Genomic DNA, 26,064 nt, shown 5'->3' on the forward strand with positions numbered 1-26,064 from the left:
TTTTCCTCTCACTACATATGTGTTTAAGTGTGTACAGTATATGTGTAGGTATGTATTTGTATACTATTTGCAGGCTCGGGGAGTAACAGATTACAATTAACGGTGTTAAGGAATATGGATACAAAAAACTTGTAATCAGATTACAGGTTTTTTTTTAATAAAAATAGAGATTACTTTGGTGGATTACAGTTGAAAAGCAAGAGGAATATACATCAGTGTATCATACACAGTGCACACATTACGACACTTCATGGCAGTTCACCTCAACAAATGAACGTGTGAAACAAGCTAATGATGTGATGATGGGAGAAAACACCGTGGTCAGTGCGCGCTTGTCTAGAAACTGACCAACTTGTCCGTGGACTCACAGAGCGTCTGTATTTAATACATCTGATCACTAAAGAGTTTTCTGAGCAGAGTTGATGGAGCAGTAAGTGTGTTTTATGTTTGTGTGTCACGTAGACACTGTAGTTACATGTATCTACCGTTAACGAAGACCCCTACACACTACACAGACCCCTACACACTACACAGACACCTACACACTACACAGACCACTACACACTACACAGACCCCTACACACTACACAGACCCCTACACACTACACAGACACCTACACACTACACAGACCCCTACACACTACACAGACCCCTACACACTACACAGACCCCTACACACTACACAGACCCCTACACAATACACAGACCACTACACACTACAGATCACTACACACTACAGACCCCTACACACTACACAGACCCCTACACACTACACAGACCCCTACACACTACACAGACCACTACACACTACACAGACCACTACACACTACAGACCCCTACACACTACACAGACCACTACACACTACAGACCCCTAAACACTACACAGACCACTACACAGACCACTAGACACTACACAGACCCCTACACACTACACAGACCACTACACACTACACAGACCCCTACACACTACACAGACCCCTACACACTACACAGACCACTACACACTACACAGACCCCTACACACTACACAGACCACTACACACTACACACTACACAGACCCTTACACACTACACAGACCACTACACACTACACAGACCACTACACACTACACAGACCACTACACACTACACAGACCCATACACGCTACACACTTCACAGACCCCTACACACTACACAGACCCCTACACACTACACAGACCCCTACACACTACACAGACCACTACACACTACACAGACCCCTACACACTACACAGACCCCTACACACTACACACTACACAGACTCCTACACACTACACAGACCACTACAAACTACACAGACCACTACACACTACACAGACCACTACACACTACACAGACCCCTACACACTACACAGAAAACTACACACTACACAGACCACTACACACTACACTACCACTACACACTACACAGACCACTACACACTACACAGACCACTACACACTACACAGACCCCTACACACTACACAGACCCCTACACACTACACAGACCACTACACACTACACACTACACAGACCCTTACACACTACACAGACCACTACACACTACACAGACCACTACACACTACACAGACCACTACACACTACACAGACCCCTACACACTACACAGACCCCTACACACTACACAGACCACTACACACTACACAGACACTACACACTACACAGACCCCTACACGCTACACACTACACAGACTCCTACACACTACACAGACCCCTACACACTACACAGACCACTACACACTACACAGACCACTACACACTACACAGACCCTTACACACTACACAGACCCCTACACTCTACACAGACCCCTACACACTACACAGACCACTACACACTACACAGACCCCTACACACACCCCTACACACTACACAGACCCCTACACACTACACAGACCACTACACACTACACAGACCCTTACACACTACACAGACCCCTACACTCTACACAGACCCCTACACACTACACAGACCCCTACACAGACCACTACACACTACACAGACCACTACACACTACACAGACCCCTACACGCTACACACTTCACAGACCCCTACACACTACACAGACCACTACACACTACACAGACTCCTACACACTACACACTACACAGACTCCTACACACTACACAGACCACTACACACTACACAGACCCCTACACACTACACAGACCACTACACACTACACAGACCACTACACACTACACAGACCACTACACACTACACAGACCACTACACACTACACAGACTCCTACACACTACACAGACCACTACACACTACACAGACCCCTACACACTACACAGACCACTACACACTACACAGACCCCTACACGCTACACACTACACAGACTCCTACACACTACACAGACCCCTACACACTACACAGACCACTACACACTACACAGACCCTTACACACTACACAGACCCCTACACTCTACACAGACCCCTACACACTACACAGACCCCTACACGCTACACACTTCACAGACCCCTACACACTACACAGACCACTACACACTACACAGACCCCTACACACTACACACTACACAGACTCCTACACACTACACAGACCACTACACACTACACATACCCCTACACACTACACAGACCACTACACACTACACAGACCACTACACACTACACAGACCACTACACACTACACAGACCACTACACACTACACAGACTCCTACACACTACACAGACCACTACACACTACACAGACCCCTACACACTACACAGACCACTACACACTACACAGACCACTACACACTACACAGACCCCTACACGCTACACACTACACAGACTCCTACACACTACACAGACCCCTACACACTACACAGACCACTACACACTACACAGACCCTTACACACTACACAGACCCCTACACTCTACACAGACCCCTACACACTACACAGACCACTACATACTACACAGACCACTACACAGACCCCTACACACTACACAGACCCCTACACAGACCACTACACACTACACAGACCACTACACACTACAGACCCCTACACACTACACAGACCACTACACAGACCCTTACACACTACACAGACCCCTACACACTACACAGACCACTACACACTACACAGACCACTACACACTACACAGACCACTACAAACTACACAGACCACTACACACTACACAGACCACTACACACTACACAGACCCCTACACACTTCACAGACCCCTACACACTACACAGACCACTACACACTACACAGACCCCTACACACTACACAGACCCCTACACACTACACAGACCACTACACACACCACTACACACTACACAGACCCCTACACGCTACACACTACACAGACTCCTACACACTACACAGACCCCTACACACTACACAGACCACTACACACTACACAGACCACTACACACTACACAGACCCTTACACACTACACAGACCCCTACACTCTACACAGACCCCTACACACTACACAGACCACTACACACTACACAGACCACTACACACTACACAGACCCCTACACACACCCCTACACACTACACAGACCCCTACACACTACACAGACCACTACACACTACACAGACCACTACACACTACACAGACCCTTACACACTACACAGACCCCTACACTCTACACAGACCCCTACACACTACACAGACCCCTACACAGACCACTACACACTACACAGACCACTACACACTACACAGACCACTACACACTACACAGACCCCTACACGCTACACACTTCACAGACCCCTACACACTACACAGACCACTACACACTACACAGACCCCTACACACTACACACTACACAGACCCCTACACACTACACAGACCACTACACACTACACAGACCCCTACACACTACACAGACCACTACACACTACACAGACCACTACACACTACACAGACCACTACACACTACACAGACCACTACACACTACACAGACCCCTACACACTACACAGACCACTACACACTACACAGACCCCTACACACTACACAGACCACTACACACTACACAGACCACTACACACTACACACTACACAGACTCCTACACACTACACAGACCCCTACACACTACACAGACCACTACACACTACACAGACCCTTACACACTACACAGACCCCTACACTCTACACAGACCCCTACACACTACACAGACGACTACATACTACACAGACCACTACACACTACACAGACCCCTACACACTACACAGACCCCTACACAGACCACTACACACTACACAGACCACTACACACTACAGACCCCTACACACTACACAGACCACTACACACTACACAGACCCCTACACACTACACAGACCACTACACACTACACAGACCACTACACACTACACAGACCACTACACACTACACAGACCCCTACACACTACACTACACAGCAATCTGGAACATGGCTGCACGTCAATAGCATCTGGTTTTATATGACGTTATATTTGTAACACAATTCTGCTGTCAGTGCACGTCTGAACTTTACCACGACTGTACATGGTCCACGTTTTAAAGATCATTAAAATTAAACCAGCATGCACAAGAATTGTACACAGAGCTGTGTGTGCGTCCATCCTCTGCTCCTCCATCACCATCTGGTACGCTGCAGCTACGGCCAAGGACAAGGCCAGACTGCAGCGTATCATCCACTCTGCAGAGAAGGTCATCGGCTGCAATCTGCCCTCCCTCCAGGACCTGTACGCCTCCAGGATTTTGAGGCGTGCAGGAAAGATTGTGGCCGACCCCTCCCACCCCGGTCATAAACTGTTTCAATCTCTCCCTTCTGGTAGGAGGTTTCGGTCCATCAGGACCAGAACCTCCAGACACAAAAACAGCTTCTTTCCCTCTGCCACCATCCACATGAACACACCCCAAGTCACCCACTGAACCCCCCCCCCCCCCCCCACCCGATCACCACCTCCACCAGCTTGATACCTGCTGCACTGTATATATATATTTATATTTATATTTATCCTATTTATCCTTTATTCTCTATCTATCCTTTATTTATCCCTCATCCTTTATATTTATCATTATTATTATTATTGTTGCTGGGTTGTTCTTTGTTGTTTTGTTTTTATTTCTTTTATTTCTTTTTGTTGCTTGTTTTGTGCACCAACCACCAAGTCAAATTCCTTCTACTGTCCTCAAAACTGTACATGGCAAATAAAACATTTCTGATTCTGATTCTAAATAAAACCAATAGAAGCTGATTTTCATCAAGAACTTCAATGCACTTTATGTTTTAATTATATAACATATTTAATGTGACTCTCTTCCATCAGTTATAGGCCTGTACAATATTATTTAATGTATGAGTGGGGTCAGGTTAAACATTTTATTATTTTATTTTATATTGGAATGTCAGTGCTAAATAAATATGTTCATATGTTTAATTGTTTATTCTTTGAAGCATTAATATTAATTTATACAATTGCAATGTTTTAATTAAAGTGGTTAGTAACATTCAGAGCCAGAAATGCAATGGCTCTAATAATTTACATAATCATTTCTTTCAGTGTTTCGGTCAAACCATTTCATTTGGGTGTATCCCTAATGGAAACTCCAGCATATTGTTTCATTTAAATCTGAAAAAAGAAACAATATCACATTATAATATGAATGATCTCTGTCTGCTGTTAAAATGTTGTCGTCATACAATGAACTTTGCTTTTACTCTATTATTTTAGTAAAGCTGGTTGTGAAGGTTTGAGGTCAGTGGTTTAGCTCAGTGGTAGGTTTCTTGCCTCCTGTGAGGGGGACCTGAGCTCTAATCCTGGCTCATATACTAAACTTTGTTTCTTCTGGGAGATTAATAAAGGTCTATTCTATTTTATTCTATGATAAACTTTAAAAAAAAAAAGTATGTTAGAATAATATGAAACCTTTCAGTTCCAACAGCACAGGATCCATTTTCTTAAAGGTAGGTAAAAACTGATTAAAATTGTGTTTTTGGAGTTATTGTTTTTCAAATACACATCACACACAATAAATATCAAATAACTGTACCCTACACATAATCTTTCTCAAATATATACATCTAGTTCAAATAAAATACAGTATATAAATATATAATCCTGGCTACTCTGTATCTGTAACACACTTCAATAAACATGATCAAAAACTAATTCTAGAAATAAAAAATGTCTCAGGGGTCACTGGACATTTGTGATATTAAAATGGGGTCACAACCCAAAGAAGGTTGAGAACTCCTGGGTTAATGTGAAGAAAAAACGAAAGTTTATATCAGAATACTAGTTTAGTTTCCAGGTGAAAAAAAAGTTACAGGAGGGGCCCAACAATATGGTTTGTACCCAGGGCCCAAAATGTGGAGCTACGCCCCTGCCTTTCCCCCACATATTAGTCTATTATTAACTTGTTGTTGGCTCCTCCCCTCACCCTCTAATAGCACAATACCATTATTATAATTATTATAAAATCACACACACTTACTGTATTATAATATCTACGATTTGTAAAAACTGTCTATGATCTATAGTATTTTATCTGTAATTGTCTCTGACTTTGTGTTGTATGTGACAAAAAAATAAAAACATGTATCCATATAGACACACATGTACATCCGTACATACATATATACATACAGTACATGTACATATGTATATATACATACATGCATGGACATAATATCTATATATACATAAATGTATCTCTCTCTCACACAGACTCAAACCTTTTCAATGCAGAGTTTGTTCCTGGAGGTCTGCTGTCCTTCCTGTTTCAGATGTTGGTCAGTTCTTCATCAGTGTGTGTGTGTGTGTGTGTGTGTGTGTGTGTGTGTGTGTGTGTGTGTGTGTGTGTGTGTGGTGTGTGTGTGTGTGTGTGTGTGTGTGTGTGTGTGTGTGTGTGTGTGTGTGTGTGTGTGTGTGTGTCTGCTCTGTGACTGTGTGTGTGTGTGTGTGTGTGTGTGTGTGGTGAGAACTCTTCCACACCCTCATTCCTTCCTAGTATAAAATATGTGAAACCAGTCCAACCTGAAGCTGCTCCCAGAGTCCATGACGTTTTTACTTTTTAATTATTATAATTATTGTTATTAATCTTTTCTTTGTCTTGTTTAGTTTTGTTCTTTACTTCAAATGTGTTTGTTTTTAATCTTTGTGGCGTCCAGTGGGGACAGTAAAGTAAGAGTTTCATTGTTCAGGAAAACATGTTTCCTTACTGTGTACATGACAATAAACACTGTGAATCTAGAAATAGATGCTCTAAAGGACCAGATTTGGCCCCCGGGCCTTAAGTTTGACACCTGTGCTTTAGATGCTTTAGAAAGCCTTTGATCAGTTAGTGTATTTATGTATTTATATATTTAAGTGTAGCTATTTATGAAGTGGGTCCTTTAATCTCAACTATTCATCCTTTATTTATTCATTAGATTGATTTAGAAAAGAAACTGTCAGGTTCTGTTTGTGTTTAGCACTTTTGTTCTGAGTCTTTGTTTATTCTGTGTTCTAGTTTAACTCTGTTTCAGGTGTTCCTGCTTGTGGCTCCACCCCCCAGTGATGTCTATGTGCTTGGTTGGTGATTGATTAGCTCCCTCATGTTTCCACACAGGTGTGGCCCATTCCCAATCAAGCTTCCCTCACTATATAGCTGTGTGCTTGGACACAGTATGACTGTGGGATCATTGTATGTTGTCTCTCCTCCTCGTGTCCTGTTGTGTTTTGTTCCCTGTACCTCCTCCTCGTTGGATTTAACTTACTTTTGTTTGGTAAATAAACATGGATTGGTTCAAGGAATGCTACTCCTGCATTCTGCCTCCTTCTCTCTCTGCGTTTGGGTCCACACCCACACTGGACCATGACAGAAACATGACATATTAATGAACTTATGACATATGTAAATATGATAGCAGCTAGCAGAGTGCTAGCTGTTAGCAGCTAGCACTAAACAGAAACACTGATTGCATGGCAACAGTGGTTTATTAATTTATTTAATTGAAGTTTAATGTACTTTTAAGATACTATGTATTTTAATGCAAATGTAAAGAGTGACATTATAGTTCATGTTTTATACAGTTAGGATTAGCTTGATGTGTTTATTACTGACATTTTATAATTTATTGTTAAATCTGGAAGTTTTGGATCTTTTCACAAAAAGTGAATGTCAATAGTAAAACATTTTAGTATTAATAATAATACTTGAGCTAAATTATCACTAGAGCCACTTTAAATGTTTCTATTAGTATCAAAGTTACAGTTTATACTAAAGTCTTCAAGCTGCAGCTGTTTAAGTTCAATTGTTGTTGTTTTTATTTTGGCTAAAGCTATTAGTGCAATGCCTTTAATCTAATAATATTAATCATTTATATTTTGAACCTGTCACTTAGATCTTTATTTAAATTAACTTTTGTTTACTTTACTTGTGTGTGTGTGCGTGCGTGCGTGCGTGCGTGCGTGCGCGTTTGTGTGTGTCTGGAACACACCGTCAATACTTCACTGGACAAAATATGTAGAACCAGTCCAACCTGAAGCTGCTCCCACACACACATACACATACACGCACACGCACACACACTGTAGCAGAACCTTTTCACATTAGAATGCACTCATAATAATGAGAAACAACACTTAAACATTGAAGCTCCGCCTTCATTTTCAGTCACTAATCTATCCGTTACATGACTTTGTATTCACTCATTTTATAATAGAGGCAAACTCTATACCTATTTTTTTTTAAAACTTTCATAAAAAAATATTTCATGAGTAATATAGTTGTCTTTGTCATATTTTATTTGGCATTAGTAAATAATTATACACATTTACAGATATTGTACATGAAATGAGTGATAACACATGTTATAAAGGCTATTTTACACAAAAGTTTGAGAGCCACTGCGTTCCACTACACGTAGCTAGTTTGTTACACTTTCTAGGGTTGGGCTCAATTACATTTTACAATTTCTTATTTCCTTACTGTGTACATGACAATAAACACTGTGAATCTAGAAATAGATGCTCTAAAGGGCCAGATTTGGGCCCCGGGCCTTGAGTTTGACACCTGTGCTTTAGATGCTTTAGACAACATTTGATCAGTTGGAGTGGCTGTATTTATGTATTTATATATTTAAGTGTTATATTATATTTATATATTTTAAGTGTAACTCCTGACCCCCAGGTTGAGAACCCTTGTGTTAAAGGATACTGCAGATCCTTCACGTAGTTCTGAACCGCCTGCAGCCAATCAGAGCCACTCATGGAGGGTTTGAAGCCACAGATGCTGCAGGGTGAGAAAACACGCACACACGCACACACACACAAATGCCTCAGGGACGCACAAAGTCCCATGTGTTAGAAAAAAGACACACAAACACCACTTCTACTACACATTATTCGTGTAAACATTTGTTCCTCTAAACATGTTTATTATGAAGATGAAGCAATCATCTGTAGTTTAAAGATGTGTAGCTCTGTGGGCCTGTACTACAAAGCTGGATACGTATATCCTGGATTTATCTCCGTTAGCGGGTTTCACCTAACCAAACATTCTCTGTCAGAGAGCAGCTGCACTATGAACTGAGATATCAACTCACTCACTTAACCCAGGTGATTTCAGCCTGGCTACGTGCACGCTCCTGTGACAGGGGTGGGAAAGGACCCCCCACACTTTGTGTATAGCAGCACAATACTGCACTAAGCTGTATCCCACCATCCCTGTAGAAACAGTTACATTTCACTAAAGTTTAGGAATACAAACACAACAAGAACAATAATAATCACTAAGGAGTTTTATTCCTATCTATCAAAACATGACTGTTACTGAAAAAGTACAGTCATGTTCATCAACCTTTAAATCTCAACGTAACCTTTAAAATACCAGAAAATAAACCACACACTCACAGGGAATTAAATAGCAAAATAATGTTTAGTTTTAGGAACAAAAATGTATTGACAAAATAAATAAACGGTGGTTGAGGTATTTTTTGTTTCTGTTTTACAATCACAGTTTGATTATCCCCATTGTCTGTGTGTTGTGTTTCAGAGGGTACTCACCTTGGATTAAAACATTTCTGGAATTTTACATGTATTTCTTCATTATCATTATTAGGAAAGATCTGTAAAATTACATCAGATTTTGTGTCCAATTTGAATATTAAAGAAATATGTTGAATTACCTTTAAAAACATATTAATATTGTAATATCATATTATGTTAGATACTTGTAATTCTAAAGGTAAATATTTAAATTACTTCCTGTTACTGTTAAGTTACATTTATTACATTGTATTATGGAAAATGGTCATAAACCTGTAAAAAAATACAGAAAATTGTATGTAAAATTACAGTTAAAATGTCATTAAAAACATAATATTAATGTAATCTTACATTATGGTTAATTAACCGTAATTTTAAACAGAAAACTTAAAATTACTGAAAATGTCTGTAAATCTACTAGCATTTCATTGTTTTAATGAAAAACTGAAAAAATCTGTGCAAAATTACAGAATTTTTCTTGTAAATGTACTTTATTTTTTACAGTGTACCTCCTTTCCTATCCACTGTTACTTTAGCCCCAGAAGTGTTTAAGTGGTGGCCATGCTAAATACATTCATATGCACATGTCAAACTGTTGAACTGAGAGGCAGTTGTTGAATTTCATAAAGTCTCACCTGGACCAACCTTGACCCATGAACACATACAACAAGTGAAGCCTGTTGCTATGGTGATAATGTCACATGATTACAGGGGGAGGAGCATTAAAGGAGACCATCAGCTCACACACTCACTGACTGTCCTATTGGTTTACTCATGAAAAAAACTACTTTTCTAATTCATAATTTACCCAGAATGCGTGCGTGCGTGCGTGCGTGTGTGTGTGTGTGTGTGTGTGTGTGTGTGTGTGTGTGTGTGTGTGTGTGTGTGTGTGTGTGTGTGTGTGTGTGTGTGTGTGTGTGTGTGTGTGTGTGTGTGTGTGTGTGTGTGTGTGTGTGACAAACTACAGAGACAAACAGCATACATTGATTAAAAATTGATTAGACGTTGGCATTTCAATCATAAAAATTCGACCACAAAACAATATTGATTCAATGACATCTTTTCAACATTGGTAAATTGGCTAGAATTTGATGATTGTTTGATGATTGATTCACCATCAATTGTCGACCTTAACCAAAAATCAACCTTTTTGACCATAATTCAACAGTAAACATGTTTAGCTGTCTGGGCTTTTACCTTTAGGATCTTCACCTTCATGGGCTGCAGGCAGTTAAAGGGACCAGAGCGTCACTATGGATCAAATCCTGCAATGTCATTCTAAAGTGAAAAAAAGAGGTAGTTTAAGTTGTAAAAGTTACAAGGTCATGATTAACCAACTACACAGTCATAAAATAAAGTCACATCAATGAACTGACAGCTCAGTGACTGGTTCACATTTTATATCACACATTTATAGAGACTTTTTTTCTCTAAAATTAGTGTTTTGATCATGTTTGTTTTACAGATACAGAGTAGCCAGTATCAGTGCACAAAGTAACAATAAGTGCAGGCTCAGATATTTATATACTGTATTTTATATAGATTTATATTTGACAAAGTGAAAGTAGAGAGTACAGTTTCTGAGATTGTGATAGAGTGGGACACTCTGAAGGGGATAATACTGGTCAGAGAGAAGGGCACAGAGAATATGTTACCAGTGTATTTATTATTGAAGTTGGTTTACAGGCAGGGATGATGGTGAGGGTACAAATAATTGTGAGTATGTGTTTGGTTATTGAAAGGAAACAAAAAATAAAATGACAATATTAATAATGTACAAATAATAATATGATTAATATCATCAATCATGTACAAATAATAACATTAACAACACCATTAATATTGTACAGATGTATAAAAATATGTAATTCAAGAATAAACATTGAATCAAACCACCAAAATATATTAACTCAGTCAAAAAACCCAAATAAACAGCAAAACAGCCAATGTGCAGGTATGTAAAGGCTTAATAGATAATGAAAGGATTCTAGATGATTCAATGGTTTTTGTCTCCCTCTAGTGGAGGCAGGCGCGACTGCACCACATGGACCAATCACCTGAAGTGAGCATGAGCAGAGAGTATTAATTACATCTAGGTGCGTCTGACGTGATGCAGAAGCTAAATGAAATCTAGCAGTACAAATAAAAGATGTATAAACCTCAATATAACACACAGGAATACAGTTTACAAAGCTGAATAAAGTTAGCTACACATTTCACAGTTTACCACAGCTTATAACACAGTCACGTGACCTATAAAGACCTAAAATACACCCAGAAAATATTCTAACATGTACATAAGATACAGGAAAGCAAAGCAAGTGGGAGTAAACAATGTCTAAACAAGTCAGATGATAATATTAGAGTCTTAATAAACAATAAAACTTACTTTAACTTAGTCACACACACAGAGAGCCCTCATCCCTTAGAATGTAGTGTTAGTACTGAGAATGGATGCACTCAGAAAGGAAATGACATAACTACCAAGCAGTTTCAGAATAAAAGAACTGTAAACGTAACACTTTCTGACAGACTATTATGTATTGATTTTTTTAGTTTTGCAAAATAGATAAATAAAAAAAAAATCAACAATATTATTTTTTACAAATAATTTTTTTAATTATTTAAAAATTACTTCTTTTAATTTATTCATTTACTTTTTTTTTTTTAAATATGTAATTTTAGAAAAAGTATAGTTTAGTAAAAGTATAATTTTTCATTTCATTTTCGTTATCACGAGACATTTCAGGTGACTCTATTTTATTTCCAAGTGACCCTACACAGGGTCACGACTGCCAAGGTATGAATTATTTTTTTAAATGAATGTTATTATATTACATGTTTTATTTTATTTTAAAAAAATATATTTTTTTATTTAAAAAAATAAAAAAATAAATATATATATATATAATGTTCAAAAAACCGTGATTTAACCCACCAGGGCCGGCCCGTGGCATAGGCAGTATAGCTAAATGCTAGGGGGTGGCAAAAATAAAATTATGAATTACACATTTGATGGTCCATCTGATTCCTTCATACAGACAGAGGCTGAAGCTCTGTAAACCTGTGGTGAAGGAATCTAAACAATGGACCAGTGAAGCAGTGGAGAAACTCCAGGAGTGTTTGGACTGTACTGACTGGGATGTTTTCAGGTCTGCGAACAGTTCTCTGGATGAGTTTACAGACGCTGTGACGTCCTACATCAGCTTCTGTGAGGACAGCTGCATTCCATCAAAGACCAGGGTGAGTTATAACAATGACAAACCCTGGTTCACAGCTAAGCTCAGAGGGCTGAGGGCAGACAAAGAGGACGCTTTCAGGAGTGGAGACAGAGCCAGGTACAGAGAGTCGAAGTACACGTTTGAAAAGGAGGTGAGAAAAGCCAAACGTTTGTACTCAGAGAAGCTACAATATCAGTTCTCTGCAAATGACTCGGCTTCTGTCTGGAGAGGGCTCAGGCAAATTACAAACTACAAGCCCAGAGCCCCTGCTGCTGCTAACGACCTCTGCCTGGCCAACAGTCTGAATGAGTTCTATTGTAGATTTGACAGACAATGGGACAGACCTGACTCCAACCCCCCTCACACCTCTGACCAGCCTCACTCCAACACCTTCACCCCCCACATCAAAGCTACAGTTTCACCCCAGCTGCCTACAGAGGCTCTCTCCCCTATCTTCCCCCCCTCCTCCCCCCCTCCTACAGAGACACCTTTCTCCATCAAAGAGAGAGATGTGAATAGACTTTTCAGGAGACAAAACCCCCGTAAGGCTTGTGGACCGGACTCTGTCTCTCCCTCTACCTTAAAGCACTGTGCTGATCAGCTGTCTCCAGTGTTCACAGACATTTTTAACACCTCACTGGAGACATGCACCGTACCAGCCTGTTTAAGGCCTCCACCATCGTTCCTGTCCCTAAAAAGCTGAGGATCACAGGACTTAATGACTACAGACCCATCGCTCTGACATCTGTGGTCATGAAGTCCTTTGAACGCCTCATGCTCTCCCACATCAAGGACATCACCGACCCCCACCTGGACCCCCTGCAGTTTGCCTATAGATCCAACAGGTCAGTAGACGATGCTGTAAACCTGGCTCTCCACTTCATCCTCCAGCACCTGGACTCCCCAGGCTCCTACGCCAGGATCCTGTTTGTGGACTTCAGCTCTGCTTTTAATACAATAATCCCAGCTCTCCTTCAGGACAAGCTTTCCCAGCTGAACGTGCCAGACTCCACCTGCAGGTGGATCACAGACTTCCTGTCTGACAGGAAGCAGCACGTGAAGCTGGGAAAAACCATCTCTGCTCCCCGGACCATCAGCACTGGATCTCCTCAGGGCTGTGTTCTTTCTCCTCTGCTCTTCTCCCTGTACACCAACAGCTGCACCTCCTCTCACCAGTCGGTCAAACTCCTGAAGTTTGCAGACGACACGACCATCATCGATCTCATCTCTGATGGAGACGAGTCCGACTACAGGTGGGAGACAGACCGGCTGGTGTCCTGGTGCAGCCAGAACAACCTGGAGCTCAATGCTTTAAAGACAGTGGAGATGATAGCAGACTTCAGGAAGAACCCAGCCCCCCTCACCCCCCTCACCCTGGGAGACTCTACAGTGAGCTCTGTAGAGTACTTCTGCTTCCTGGGGACCATCATCACTCAGGACCTCAAGTGGGAGCTGAACATCAGCTCCCTTATCAAAAAAGCTCAGCAGAGGATGTACTTTTTGCGGCAGCTGAAGAAGTTCAGTCTGCCAACAAAGATGATGGTGAACTTCTACAGCTCCATCATCCAGTCCATCCTCTGCTCCTCCATCACCATCTGGTACGCTGCAGCTACGGCCAAGGACAAGGCCAGACTGCAGCGTATCATCCACTCTGCAGAGAAGGTCATCGGCTGCAATCTGCCCTCCCTCCAGGACCTGTACGCCTCCAGGATTTTGAGGCGTGCAGGAAAGATTGTGGCCGACCCCTCCCACCCCGGTCATAAACTGTTTCAATCTCTCCCTTCTGGTAGGAGGTTTCGGTCCATCAGGACCAGAACCTCCAGACACAAAAACAGCTTCTTTCCCTCTGCCACCATCCACATGAACACACCCCAAGTCACCCAATGAACCCCCCCCCCCCCCCCCACCCGATCACCACCTCCACCAGCTTGATACCTGCTGCACTGTATATATATATTTATATTTATATTTATCCTATTTATCCTTTATTCTCTATCTATCCTTTATTTATCCCTCATCCTTTATATTTATCATTATTATTATTATTATTGTTGCTGGGTTGTTCTTTGTTGTTTTGTTTTTATTTCTTTTATTTCTTTTTGTTGCTTGTTTTGTGCACCAACCACCAAGTCAAATTCCTTGTACTGTCCTCAAAACTGTACATGGCAAATAAAACATTTCTGATTCTGATTCTGATTCTGAACTTGATAGTATTATTAATAATTAGTTAGTCTAGTTTTAGTTAAAATAAATAAAATAGTTTTACTCCCAAATTGATTGACAGTTGTCTGAAGCGTGACCCAGGGCAGCTGGACCAGATGTTTACTGTTTACTGCTGCAGCAGTGACGTCATGTCTAAACAACCAAACTAATGATCTGGTGTCCAGGGAAGAAAAACACAGAAAGAAGAGGAGGAAAATGTGGAAAAGCCAGAGGTAAGTCAGTGTTTGACTATCATGGATTAATGAATTGTCATGTTTTATCAAACAAGTTAGCAGAGCGACTATGCTAAGACATGTTAGCGGCTAGTGCTAAACACAAACAGATAAAATACTAGCTTAACAAAAACACTGGTTGCATGGCAACAGCTGTCTATTTTACTTTACACAATTCACAAGCACAATTGAAGATTTACACATGACACTTCATGATAAATACACACAGATGTAACCACATAAAAGTTACTGTTATTTGATGTGTTAAGTATTCAGCATTTATAAATACATATTTAAGTTTTCAGTAAATCATTAACAAAGTATAAGCTTTCTATGTCAATGTGTAAGTAGACAAATGTGGTGGGGCTATGTCCTTATTTTATTTATATGTTTGTGTCAGTTTTTAGGATTCTAATTATTTTTTTATGACACTTTACAGCAGTTGACAGACACTTGAGGGTAAAATCCGCTAGGTGGCAGTGTGACTGTGTGGTTACCGTGTTTTCCATGTGCACTGTGGAGGGAGGTTGAGTGATAGTCAGCTCTCTTTAACACTAAGGGAAAAAAAAGATCAAAACATGGGATTTTTGACGTGATGTCTGTCCAGTTTGTATGTGTTTGTAACACCACGGCCCAACTTGAAGGACCAGAGAGGAAGACAGAGGACGCTGAGAACAACTCTGTGCTTGGTTGAGAGTTTATTTTAACTGTCCATTGGTTCAGCAGGTCAAACAGGTTGTTAACCTGGACAAAGGAAGAAGAGGGAAAGTTAGAATCAAAGCATAATTAACAATTTTCTCATGCTGGGATTTTATCTCTGCATTTAAATGAAAGAATCTAAATTTACTGTTATTTTTAGTTAACTTGATCCATTTTCCTGATTTAAACTAAATGCTTTTGTAATATTAAACAGTATGCTCAAATTATACTCACCTAATAAACCAATACACAACTAAAAATCAAACCTAAAATGTACTTAATTTATAAATAGTTATTATAAATCCTTAGTTTGAAATGTATTTAAACTTGGAAATACTTGTAATCTCAATTACATTTTCCTCAACTTGCATTTATTTATTTATTTATTTAATGTATTTACTTACTTATTCATTGTTAATTTATTAATTAAATTGTAAACACATATTTTACTAAGTGTTAAGTATTAATATCCATCACTTTAAACCAACCATTATAATTTTCAATTTATGACATCACCTGGAACTTTTTCTTTATCTTTAACTAAAGACTTACTTTTGATCCTTTTACTTTAGTTATTTAACCAAATAGTTCTTTTATTAACTTAAACACTACTCAAATCAAATATTCTACTAAGAAAGGATGACGTCTCACTGATCAGACCATTCCATCTGCTGCACAGTTAGTGCATTGCACACGCTGACCTGCCTGTCAAACACGCGCTGACCTGTCTGTCAAACTCACGCCTACCCAGAGTATTTTATCCTTAACGTACATTAACCCAATGATTAACATACCGTCTCTGCTCCTCTCTCATACACTGCACTCTAATGTCAGCTGGATGGCTCTGCTCGCGCTGTGCGCCCTGCTGCTCTGAGGTGATGTCCTCTGCCCATTACGCAGCTGATCCAACCCCACCTGATGGTGCACCGCCCTTTTAAGGCCCTGCCCCACGCAACTAGACAGCCCAGCAAAAGAAAATGTTTTTCTTTAAAAGAAAGAAAATAAGAAAGTAAATATTTTTGATTTTTTTTTTGGATGGTTTGGACTTCACAGTGTCTGATACTGTGTACTTGTCATGATAGCCTGGACTGTGGGAGGAGTCTCAGTGTGAAGGAGGAGCCGTCTGTCCGCTCTGTGCTGAATTCTACCAACACGAGGACCTGTGGCTGTGGAGTTGACAATCGTTTCAGATTCTCAGTGCTTCAGTAGGACTTGGATTTCATGTCTCCTACACCAGTAAGATCTTTCCAACACTTGTGACTCAGAAACCCACTCCTAAAACGGATTTCTTTTCAACATTTTTTTTGGACTGAGTTAAAGTTGTGCACAACAAAAAGGGACTAAAGCTACAGTGTATTTTTTTTTTTTTTTTGGCCAGTTTTTATTTTTTTGTTTTTGTTTTGGGGAATAGATTGTGGTATTGTTAATGCAAAAACCTGTGAAAATTGTTAAAATAATAATTTTGGTATAACAACCTAAGCAGTTTGTGTCTGTGCATTATTCTCTGTGTGAAGTCTTTCATTTTCTACAGCCAAAGACTCATTTGTTTTGTTTTTTTATTTTTTTGTCTTTCCCCCGAACCAGGACATCATTTAATGGAAGTGGTGATTCCAGACCTTTAGTTTAAATTTTCACAAAATTTGTTTAGAACTGGTTACACATACATGATAAAACACGTGAAAATTGTTAATATATTTGTGGATATTTTTGAGACAAAACTCTCCCATAGAATGGATGGAGCTTTTTTAGCTTGTGTTGGTTCAAACTGTTTTATAAATCACCATCAAAAAGACACTATTTTAATAAACAGTTTCTTTGTTCAATACCTCTGTGAACTGCAATTCTTAAAATTAATGTGTGTTCATTTCTACAATTTCAGTAATGTTATGTTAAATCTGGACGTTTTGCATCTTTTCACAAAATAGTAAAATATTTTAGTCATAAGTGTTTAGATTAAAAAGAATACTTGATGAGCCAACCCACCACTATCTATCTATCATTTATTTGTATCTTGTTTTTGTGCAAAGCCTTACTCTAATAATATTAATATTTATTTATTTATTTATTTATTTATTTATTTATTTATTTATTTATTTATTTATTTATTTATTATTTATTTATTTATTTTTAACCTGTCACTAAGATATTTAAATTGGCTTTTATTTACTTGTCTGTGTTCTTATATGTGTATGTGAAACCCTTTCATCAAAATTAAATAAAATGTCAAAAAAGTAATTTTGCTCATGTTTTCTCCTCCTATAAAGCCTCTTTGTGGATATATTGAAGACCACTATGCAAGTGTTAGAAATTATCCTGATAATAATATAACAATAATGTAAAAATCAATTACTTGGAATAAAAAGAGGTTAGGGCACCAGAGAGGTTAGGGCCAGCACTGTAACCCACCATGGAGGAGCAGTGGGCTTCCTCTCTCCTTCCTCTCTGTAGATTCTTCTGAAAAGCACTTAAAGACTTACTTTTTTAACAAAGGGTCCGAGCCTTACCAACTCAGTCTGAGCTGCCATATTGATGGTATTTTCTTATATTTCAATGTGTCTTTGTGGTGATTGACAATAAACTGGACTGGGGGAGGAACACTGACTCCCTCTACAGGAAGGACCAAAGCCGCCTCTATTTTCTGAGATGGCTGAGGTCCTTCAACATCTGCAGGAAAATGCTGAGGATGTTTTATGAATCAGTGGTGGCGAGTGTGATCCTCTACGCTGTTGTTTGCTGGGGGAGCAGACTGAGGGTTGCAGATGCCAACAGACTCATCCACAGGGCCAGTGACGTTGCGCATCCCTAATATATATATATATATATATATATATATATATATATATATATATATATATATATATATATACAGGTAAAAGCCAGTGAATTAGAATATTTAGAAAAACTTGATTTATTTCAGTAATTGCATTCAAAAGGTGTAACTTGTACATTATATTTATTCATTGCACACAGACTGATGCATTCAAATGTTTATTTCATTTAATTTTGATGATTTGAAGTGGCAACAAATGAAAATCCAAAATTCCGTGTGTCACAAAATTAGAATATTACTTAAGGCTGATACAAAAAAGGGATTTTTAGAAATGTTGGCCAACTGAAAAGTATGAAAATGAAAAATATGAGCATGTACAATACTCAATACTTGGTTGGAGCTCCTTTTGCCTCAATTACTGCGTTAATGCGGCGTGGCATGGAGTCCATGAGTTTCTGGCACTGCTCGGGTGTTATGAGAGCCCAGGTTGCCCTGATAGTGGCCTTCAACTCCTCTGCGTTTTTGGGTCTGGCATTCTGCATCTTCCTTTTCACAATACCCCACAGATTTTCTATGGGGCTAAGGTCAGGGGAGTTGGCTGGCCAATTTAGAACAGAAATACCATGGTCCGTAAACCAGGCACGGGTAGATTTTGCGCTGTGTGCAGGCGCCAAGTCCTGTTGGAACTTGAAATCTCCATCTCCATAGAGCAGGTCAGCAGCAGGAAGCATGAAGTGCTCTAAAACTTGCTGGTATACGGCTGCGTTGACCCTGGATCTCAGGAAACAGAGTGGGCCGACACCAGCAGATGACATGGCACCCCAAACCATCACTGATGGTGGAAACTTTACACTAGACTTCAGGCAACGTGGATCCTGTGCCTCTCCTGTCCTCCTCCAGACTCTGGGACCTCGATTTCCAAAGGAAATGCAAAATTTGCTTTCGTCAGAAAACATGACTTTGGACCACTCAGCAGCAGTCCAGCTCTTTTTTTCCTTAGCCCAGGTGAGACGCTTTTCGCGCTGTTTCTTGGTCAACAGTGGCTTGACACGAGGTATGCGGCAGTTGAAACCCATGTCTTTCAAGCGTCTCTTGGTGGTGGATCTTGAAGCACTGACTCCAGCAGCTGTCCACTCCTTGTGAATCTCCCCCACATTCTTGAATGGGTTTTTTTTCACAATCCTGACCAGGGCGCGGTGATCCCTATTGCTTGTACACTTTTTCTGACCACAGTTGTTCCTTCCCTTTGCCTCTCCATTAATGTGTTTGGACACAGAGCTCTGAGAACAGCCAGCCTCTTCAGCAATAACCTTTTGTGTCTTTCCCTCCTTGTGCAATGTGTCGATGGTCGCCTTTTGGACAGCTGAGTATTGTACATGCTCATATTTTTCATTTTCATACTTTTCAGTTGGCCAACATTTCTAAAAATCCCTTTTTTGTATCAGCCTTAAGTAATATTCTAATTTTGTGACACACGGAATTTTGGATTTTCATTTGTTGCCACTTCAAATCATCAAAATTAAATGAAATAAACATTTGAATGCATCAGTCTGTGTGCAATGAATAAATATAATGTACAAGTTACACCTTTTGAATGCAATTACTGAAATAAATCAAGTTTTTCTAAATATTCTAATTCACCGGCTTTTACCTGTATATATATATATGAGTGAATGTCTCAGACAATAGGACACTGTGTATAGTGTACAGGAACATCTGTGCAGAGTATGGGCTGGAAACCTCAAGGTCAAAGTGGGAAACACCTCCAAAGGTGGTAGAGAATGACCGAGCCAAGATCCTGTGGGACTTCCAGATACAGACGGACAGAATGGTAATGGCAAACCAACCAGACATTGTGGTGGTGGACAAAGAGCAGAGGAAAGCCGTTGTAGTCGACATAGCAATACCAAGCGACTTCAACATCAGGAAAAAGGAACACGAGAAACTAGAGAAATACCAGGGGCTCAGAGAAGAGTTGGAGAAAACCTGGAGGGTGAAGGCATCAGTGGTGCCCGTGGTCATTGGGGCACTCGGGGCAGTGACCCCCAAACTGGAGGAGTGGCTCCAGCAGATCCCAGGAAATACATCAGACATCTCGGTCCAGAAAAGTGCAGTTCTAGGAACAGCAAAGATACTGCGCAGAACGTTCTCCTCAAGCTCCCAGGCCTCTGGTAGAGGACCCGAGCTTGGAGGAAAAAAGAGAGACCGCCCGAACCTAATGTTTGTGCTGATTATTGTTAACTGACTGCAGAGTGTCAGTGGTTCAGTGAGGACAGGAACCAGTTTCCACTGAGGATCCAGTAACACTAACGGCTCTGATCATAACCAACTCCCCTTTGATTGTTAGAGTTTTTCATTTTAATCCAATTTCCTTTGCAGTGTTTCTGTTTGACCGTTTGTGTAGTACTTTGCACCTTCTACATTTCTTAGTTGAGTTTCTAGGTGTAATTTTTAGTTGTTTTTTTTCCCCTACAAAGTATTGTCATTGTTTCCACTAATTTGGTTTATTGCTCCATTTGGTAAATTAATAACTACGTTGTTTGGTTTTTACACCATTCTAACTGGTCATGTTACTCCTACTTGACTCTGAGACCAAATGAGTCATTACAAGGCTAACATTTAATTGTTTGGTTCCCTGTATGTTGCACAGTTTGGTAGTTTGTTAAAATGAAGCTGTAAAAAGTCAAACAGGAGAATTATCTCCAAGTCCTTTTTAGAGACAGGTACATTCATTGTACCGTACAATGCAAAATTGTGTTGAAATGAATGACCAAAGGAAACCCTACACATGATCATTTTAATTAACACACCCAGTTCAAACAAGAAAAAACATTACAGCAGACATCTGATCTCAACTGTCTGTATGCTTCAAACTGTAGGCTCAGTGTAAACTAATAATAAACTAGAATATTAGCATTTCCTGAAGTTCAAGTTAGGATGCATAGCTGAAACACACCCCTATTTGGCTACTGGACAAAAAAAAGAACACCATCCACCAATCAGGAGCCAGCAAAAGGAATGTCAGTGTGAATTTCATTGTGACATCATCACACACTCTGCTGATGACATCATCAGGAGCTGATCACACATCAAAGGACTCAGCAGCAGATTGAGTGTTCTTTAATGAGGGAAAACCTTCTGAGAGAGACACTATAAGCTACAAACTCCTTGGACTCAGTGAATTTACTTTATATCTGTCACTCAGACAACAGCAATCTTTTTGATCTAATGATGGAAGTGCATCAGTTCAATGTAAAGAGTCTGGAACAAACATGCTTTGAAGTCCTTAAGGATAATATCTGCCCAGAAAACTGCATCGGGCTGTGGCAGTTTGCAAAATCCTGTTATATTCCCATTTTGTTTCAACTGAAGTATGAGGCCTTTCACTTTATCTGTGAGAATTTTGAGGAGGTTTCACTCTGTGAAGAGTTTTTGCAGCTTGAGGAGCAGGAGCTGGCTGATATCCTGGGTCAGGATGACCTTACTGTGACCCAGGAGAGCAAAGTTTATCAAAGTGTTTTAAGATGGATAAACCACATGCCTGAGGAACGACAGGGAGCCATTTCTACTCTGTTACCAAAGGTACGACTGGGGCAGATGGACAAAAGTTACATCACAGACAATGTGCTTAACAATGATGTGGTAAAAACAAACCCTGAGTCCCACCTCTTCGTCTCTGATACCCTTAAAGTCATGTCTCAACCTTCGTTACTCTGCTCTGAGTCTGGGATCAACAACACCTTGTTTTGCCGTCGCTTGCCAAACGCCATCTTACTAATGGTTGAATTATATTCTAAGACCATGGAGGCCTTTGACTACAGAACTAACAGCTGGATCACAGTTCACATTTATCCTAGTCTGGAGAATTCTATGACTCACTTATTCTTCTACAACACTGTCTTCCTTGGTGGATACTTCTATATTTTGGGTAATGGTTTATTATTCACAAGCCCCTCGGACAGAATGTGGAGGTTTAACCTAGTCACACACACTTGGCAGGAGATGTCACCAATGAAAGAGTCACGGAGCTCTGGGAGTGTTACCGTGCTAAAGGGATACATCTATGCTATGGGAGGCTACTGGAATCATACCTCACGAAGAACTGCTGAACGCTACCAGCCCGACATCAACCAGTGGACGTTCATTGCATCAATGAATGAAGGGAGGATCAGGGCCAGCTGCACCACACTGAACAACAAGATTTACATATGTGGAGGACAGAGTAATAGAGAACTGAATACTGCTGAGTATTACAACCCAGACACCAACCAGTGGACACTGATCACTCCTATGGGAACACCTCGGTGTGACCTTGGAGTTGTTACATACATGGGCCACATTTTTGCAGTTGGAGGAAACGATGGGTCCAGACATCTGAGGTCTGCTGAGGCTTATGACCCAGTGACCAACACCTGGTACGATGTCCCTGAAATGGTCCACACACACTGGAACTTTGACATTGCAGTGATGAACAAGCGGATCTTTGTTGTCTCTTGTCACACAAAAAACAGAATTGTTGAGTGCTATGACTACACTACAAATACTTGGTCTGTGGTATTTTCTTGCATGGACCACCGCAATGAGAGGGTGAAATGCTGTGTGATTTCTGGACTTCCCAACATGGCTGAGTACTGTTCACCTTATAAACCCATCATACCCAGGACACAGGTCTAAATAAGTCTAAACTAGATACTGAGATGGAGCAAATGTTATTTTCCATGATCCTAACTGGGAGTGTAACCTGCTCTGACCAGGTCTGTGTGTATCAATAAAAGTGTTTAAAGACAGTAGAAGAACTAATGTGTGAATAAATGGATCAGTTCATGTCTCAGCTCAGATGGGATGGTTTTAATCAGCCTGGAACAACCTGAGTTGATGATGATCTAGAAAAAAAAGGAAATTTTAGTGGTGACAACATATAGCAGACGTGTAGATGTACTGAATTTAATTAGAATTAATGTTGTGGTTAGCATGTATTTATTTTAAATATCAAGACAAAACAATGCAATTCTGCGACACAAAAAACCATTGAAAAAAATAGAACCTATTTTAACATTTAGAATAATGCACTATAATACAATATAACACCTACAGACCAGGTTAGGTGGTCAGCCTAAGTTTTATTGTTAGACACGTTGTCCTAACCAACAGGACAGAGGAGTTCATCTGTTGACCAATATCATAGTTAATGTTGTTGTGGACTGTCCCAGAAAAGCTGCTGCTCTCTATTTGATCTTAAAACAAAGCCTTTGCTGCAAATAAGGCTAAATAAAATATAAGAAAAAACACTACATTTGAGGAGAATTCTTAAAACAAGAGACATTATCTGTTCATGCTGCAAGTTAATCTTATAATAAGAAGGTCCTGATAAATATTCTAAAGGGTTAAAATTAGCAGAAATGGATGATTATTAGATTAAATAACAAAATCAAACTTCCTACAGCACAATAACAAGTGAAATATACTGACTATAAACAAATAATTCTTGTTCAAAAAGAATTTTTTTTAATGTTTTTTTTTTTATTTTGGCAAATGAAAGCTTCAGAACAAGAAGAAAACGACTAATCTCAGTAAAAAAATGACTCAGTATTAATGAAAAATGATTAAGCTGTTTCTTGATACAAGTTGACTCATCTTGAAATAAACCTAAATCTATATTAAAACTAAAACCAACATTTTAAAACCAGTTTTTGTTTTTAGAATAAACATCTTATCAGAATCACAACCAGGAGTATGAGTACCATCAACATTTATTAACAGTATGAACCGTACACCAGAAACAGTGGTTGCTGCACACTTTTTATGTCAAATTTAAGACAATTTAAGACTTTTTTTTTTAAAGCAAAACAAACAGCAATGAACAAAACACATAATATGCTGCTGTATAAAGTGCTGTGATTTGTCACGTGAAGAAGGCAAAAACAAAATGATCAAACATTTGTGCAACACTACAATGTAAAGTATTCAAACATGTCTCAGTTCAAGGTCCATCTAACATGTGAGACCTAAGGACACTGAGGGAAAACTTGTGGCGTAGCTAGCCAAGTCAGGCACAAAACAACTTATTCAAAGGCATTGCAAACAAAAACAAACACAACAGACCTGACAAAATGCTGCTTGACATTCACCTATTTTTCAACCAATGATTTCCAGAAACAGGAAAACGTAAAAACCAAATACAGATAAAAACGGTGTATTTCTGATTGGTTTTAAAATCACAAATATCAAAATAACAATGGAAACATTATTTATTGTTTAGTTTGTTTGTCTTTTTTAGGTGACGACAGTTGCAAACACTGCAGCTTCTCTGTGAACTTGTAATATAGAATAAGAACGCTACGTCAACTGTATAAACTATGGAAGTATATCTGTGCCATAATTCAATTTAAAATCCATTAACAGAAATGTTTTTTCATTTTCAGAATATAACTGCATTTTTAACTCAGAAATAAAATGAATAATAAATAATCCATTTTCATTTTCTTCTTCCCTTAAACATGACGCTCTGGTGGGAGGAGTCAATGCAGACTGGAGAAGAACTACAAACGGTGGAAAATCAGATGATTTCAGGTCAAAATAATGTGAGCAGCTGATTTTCTGAGGGTGCACAGATCCTAGATGACTAAGATAGTTTATAAATGTGATGACTGGACTACAATAGAGTTACACATAAGTAGTTTGATATTTGCAACCACTGTTTATTTGTCAAAGGTCACAGATTAATTCAATGAAACTTTATTTATACAGGGACAATTCCAACAATAGTCACCTCGTAGCGTGAGATAACAGGCAACACATTGTGTGATCATTGGTTTCTAAGAAGGGTTTACAGATGAAAAGCTCTATTATAGTTAACTGTGTGCTAATATGCTAATTATTGTAATATACAGTTTTTAATAGCAGACATGATATTTACAGTAATAA

General features: G+C 39.6%; 1 long non-coding RNA gene across 1 annotated transcript; it reads right to left on the reverse strand.

Annotated features, from left to right (window-relative positions):
• Positions 1–8,875: 8,875 nt before the first annotated feature.
• LOC114459279 (uncharacterized) lies at positions 8,876–12,471 on the reverse strand. The gene is made up of 3 exons (XR_003673296.1): positions 12,405–12,471; positions 11,213–11,293; positions 8,876–9,260 (listed from the first exon to the last, which is right to left on the reverse strand). It is a non-coding gene; the product is annotated as an uncharacterized LOC114459279 (long non-coding RNA).
• Positions 12,472–26,064: the final 13,593 nt, after the last annotated feature.

Source organism: Gouania willdenowi, unplaced genomic scaffold (assembly GCF_900634775.1).
Source record: "Gouania willdenowi unplaced genomic scaffold, fGouWil2.1 scaffold_281_arrow_ctg1, whole genome shotgun sequence".
NCBI classification, from domain to species: Eukaryota; Metazoa; Chordata; class Actinopteri; order Blenniiformes; family Gobiesocidae; genus Gouania; species Gouania willdenowi.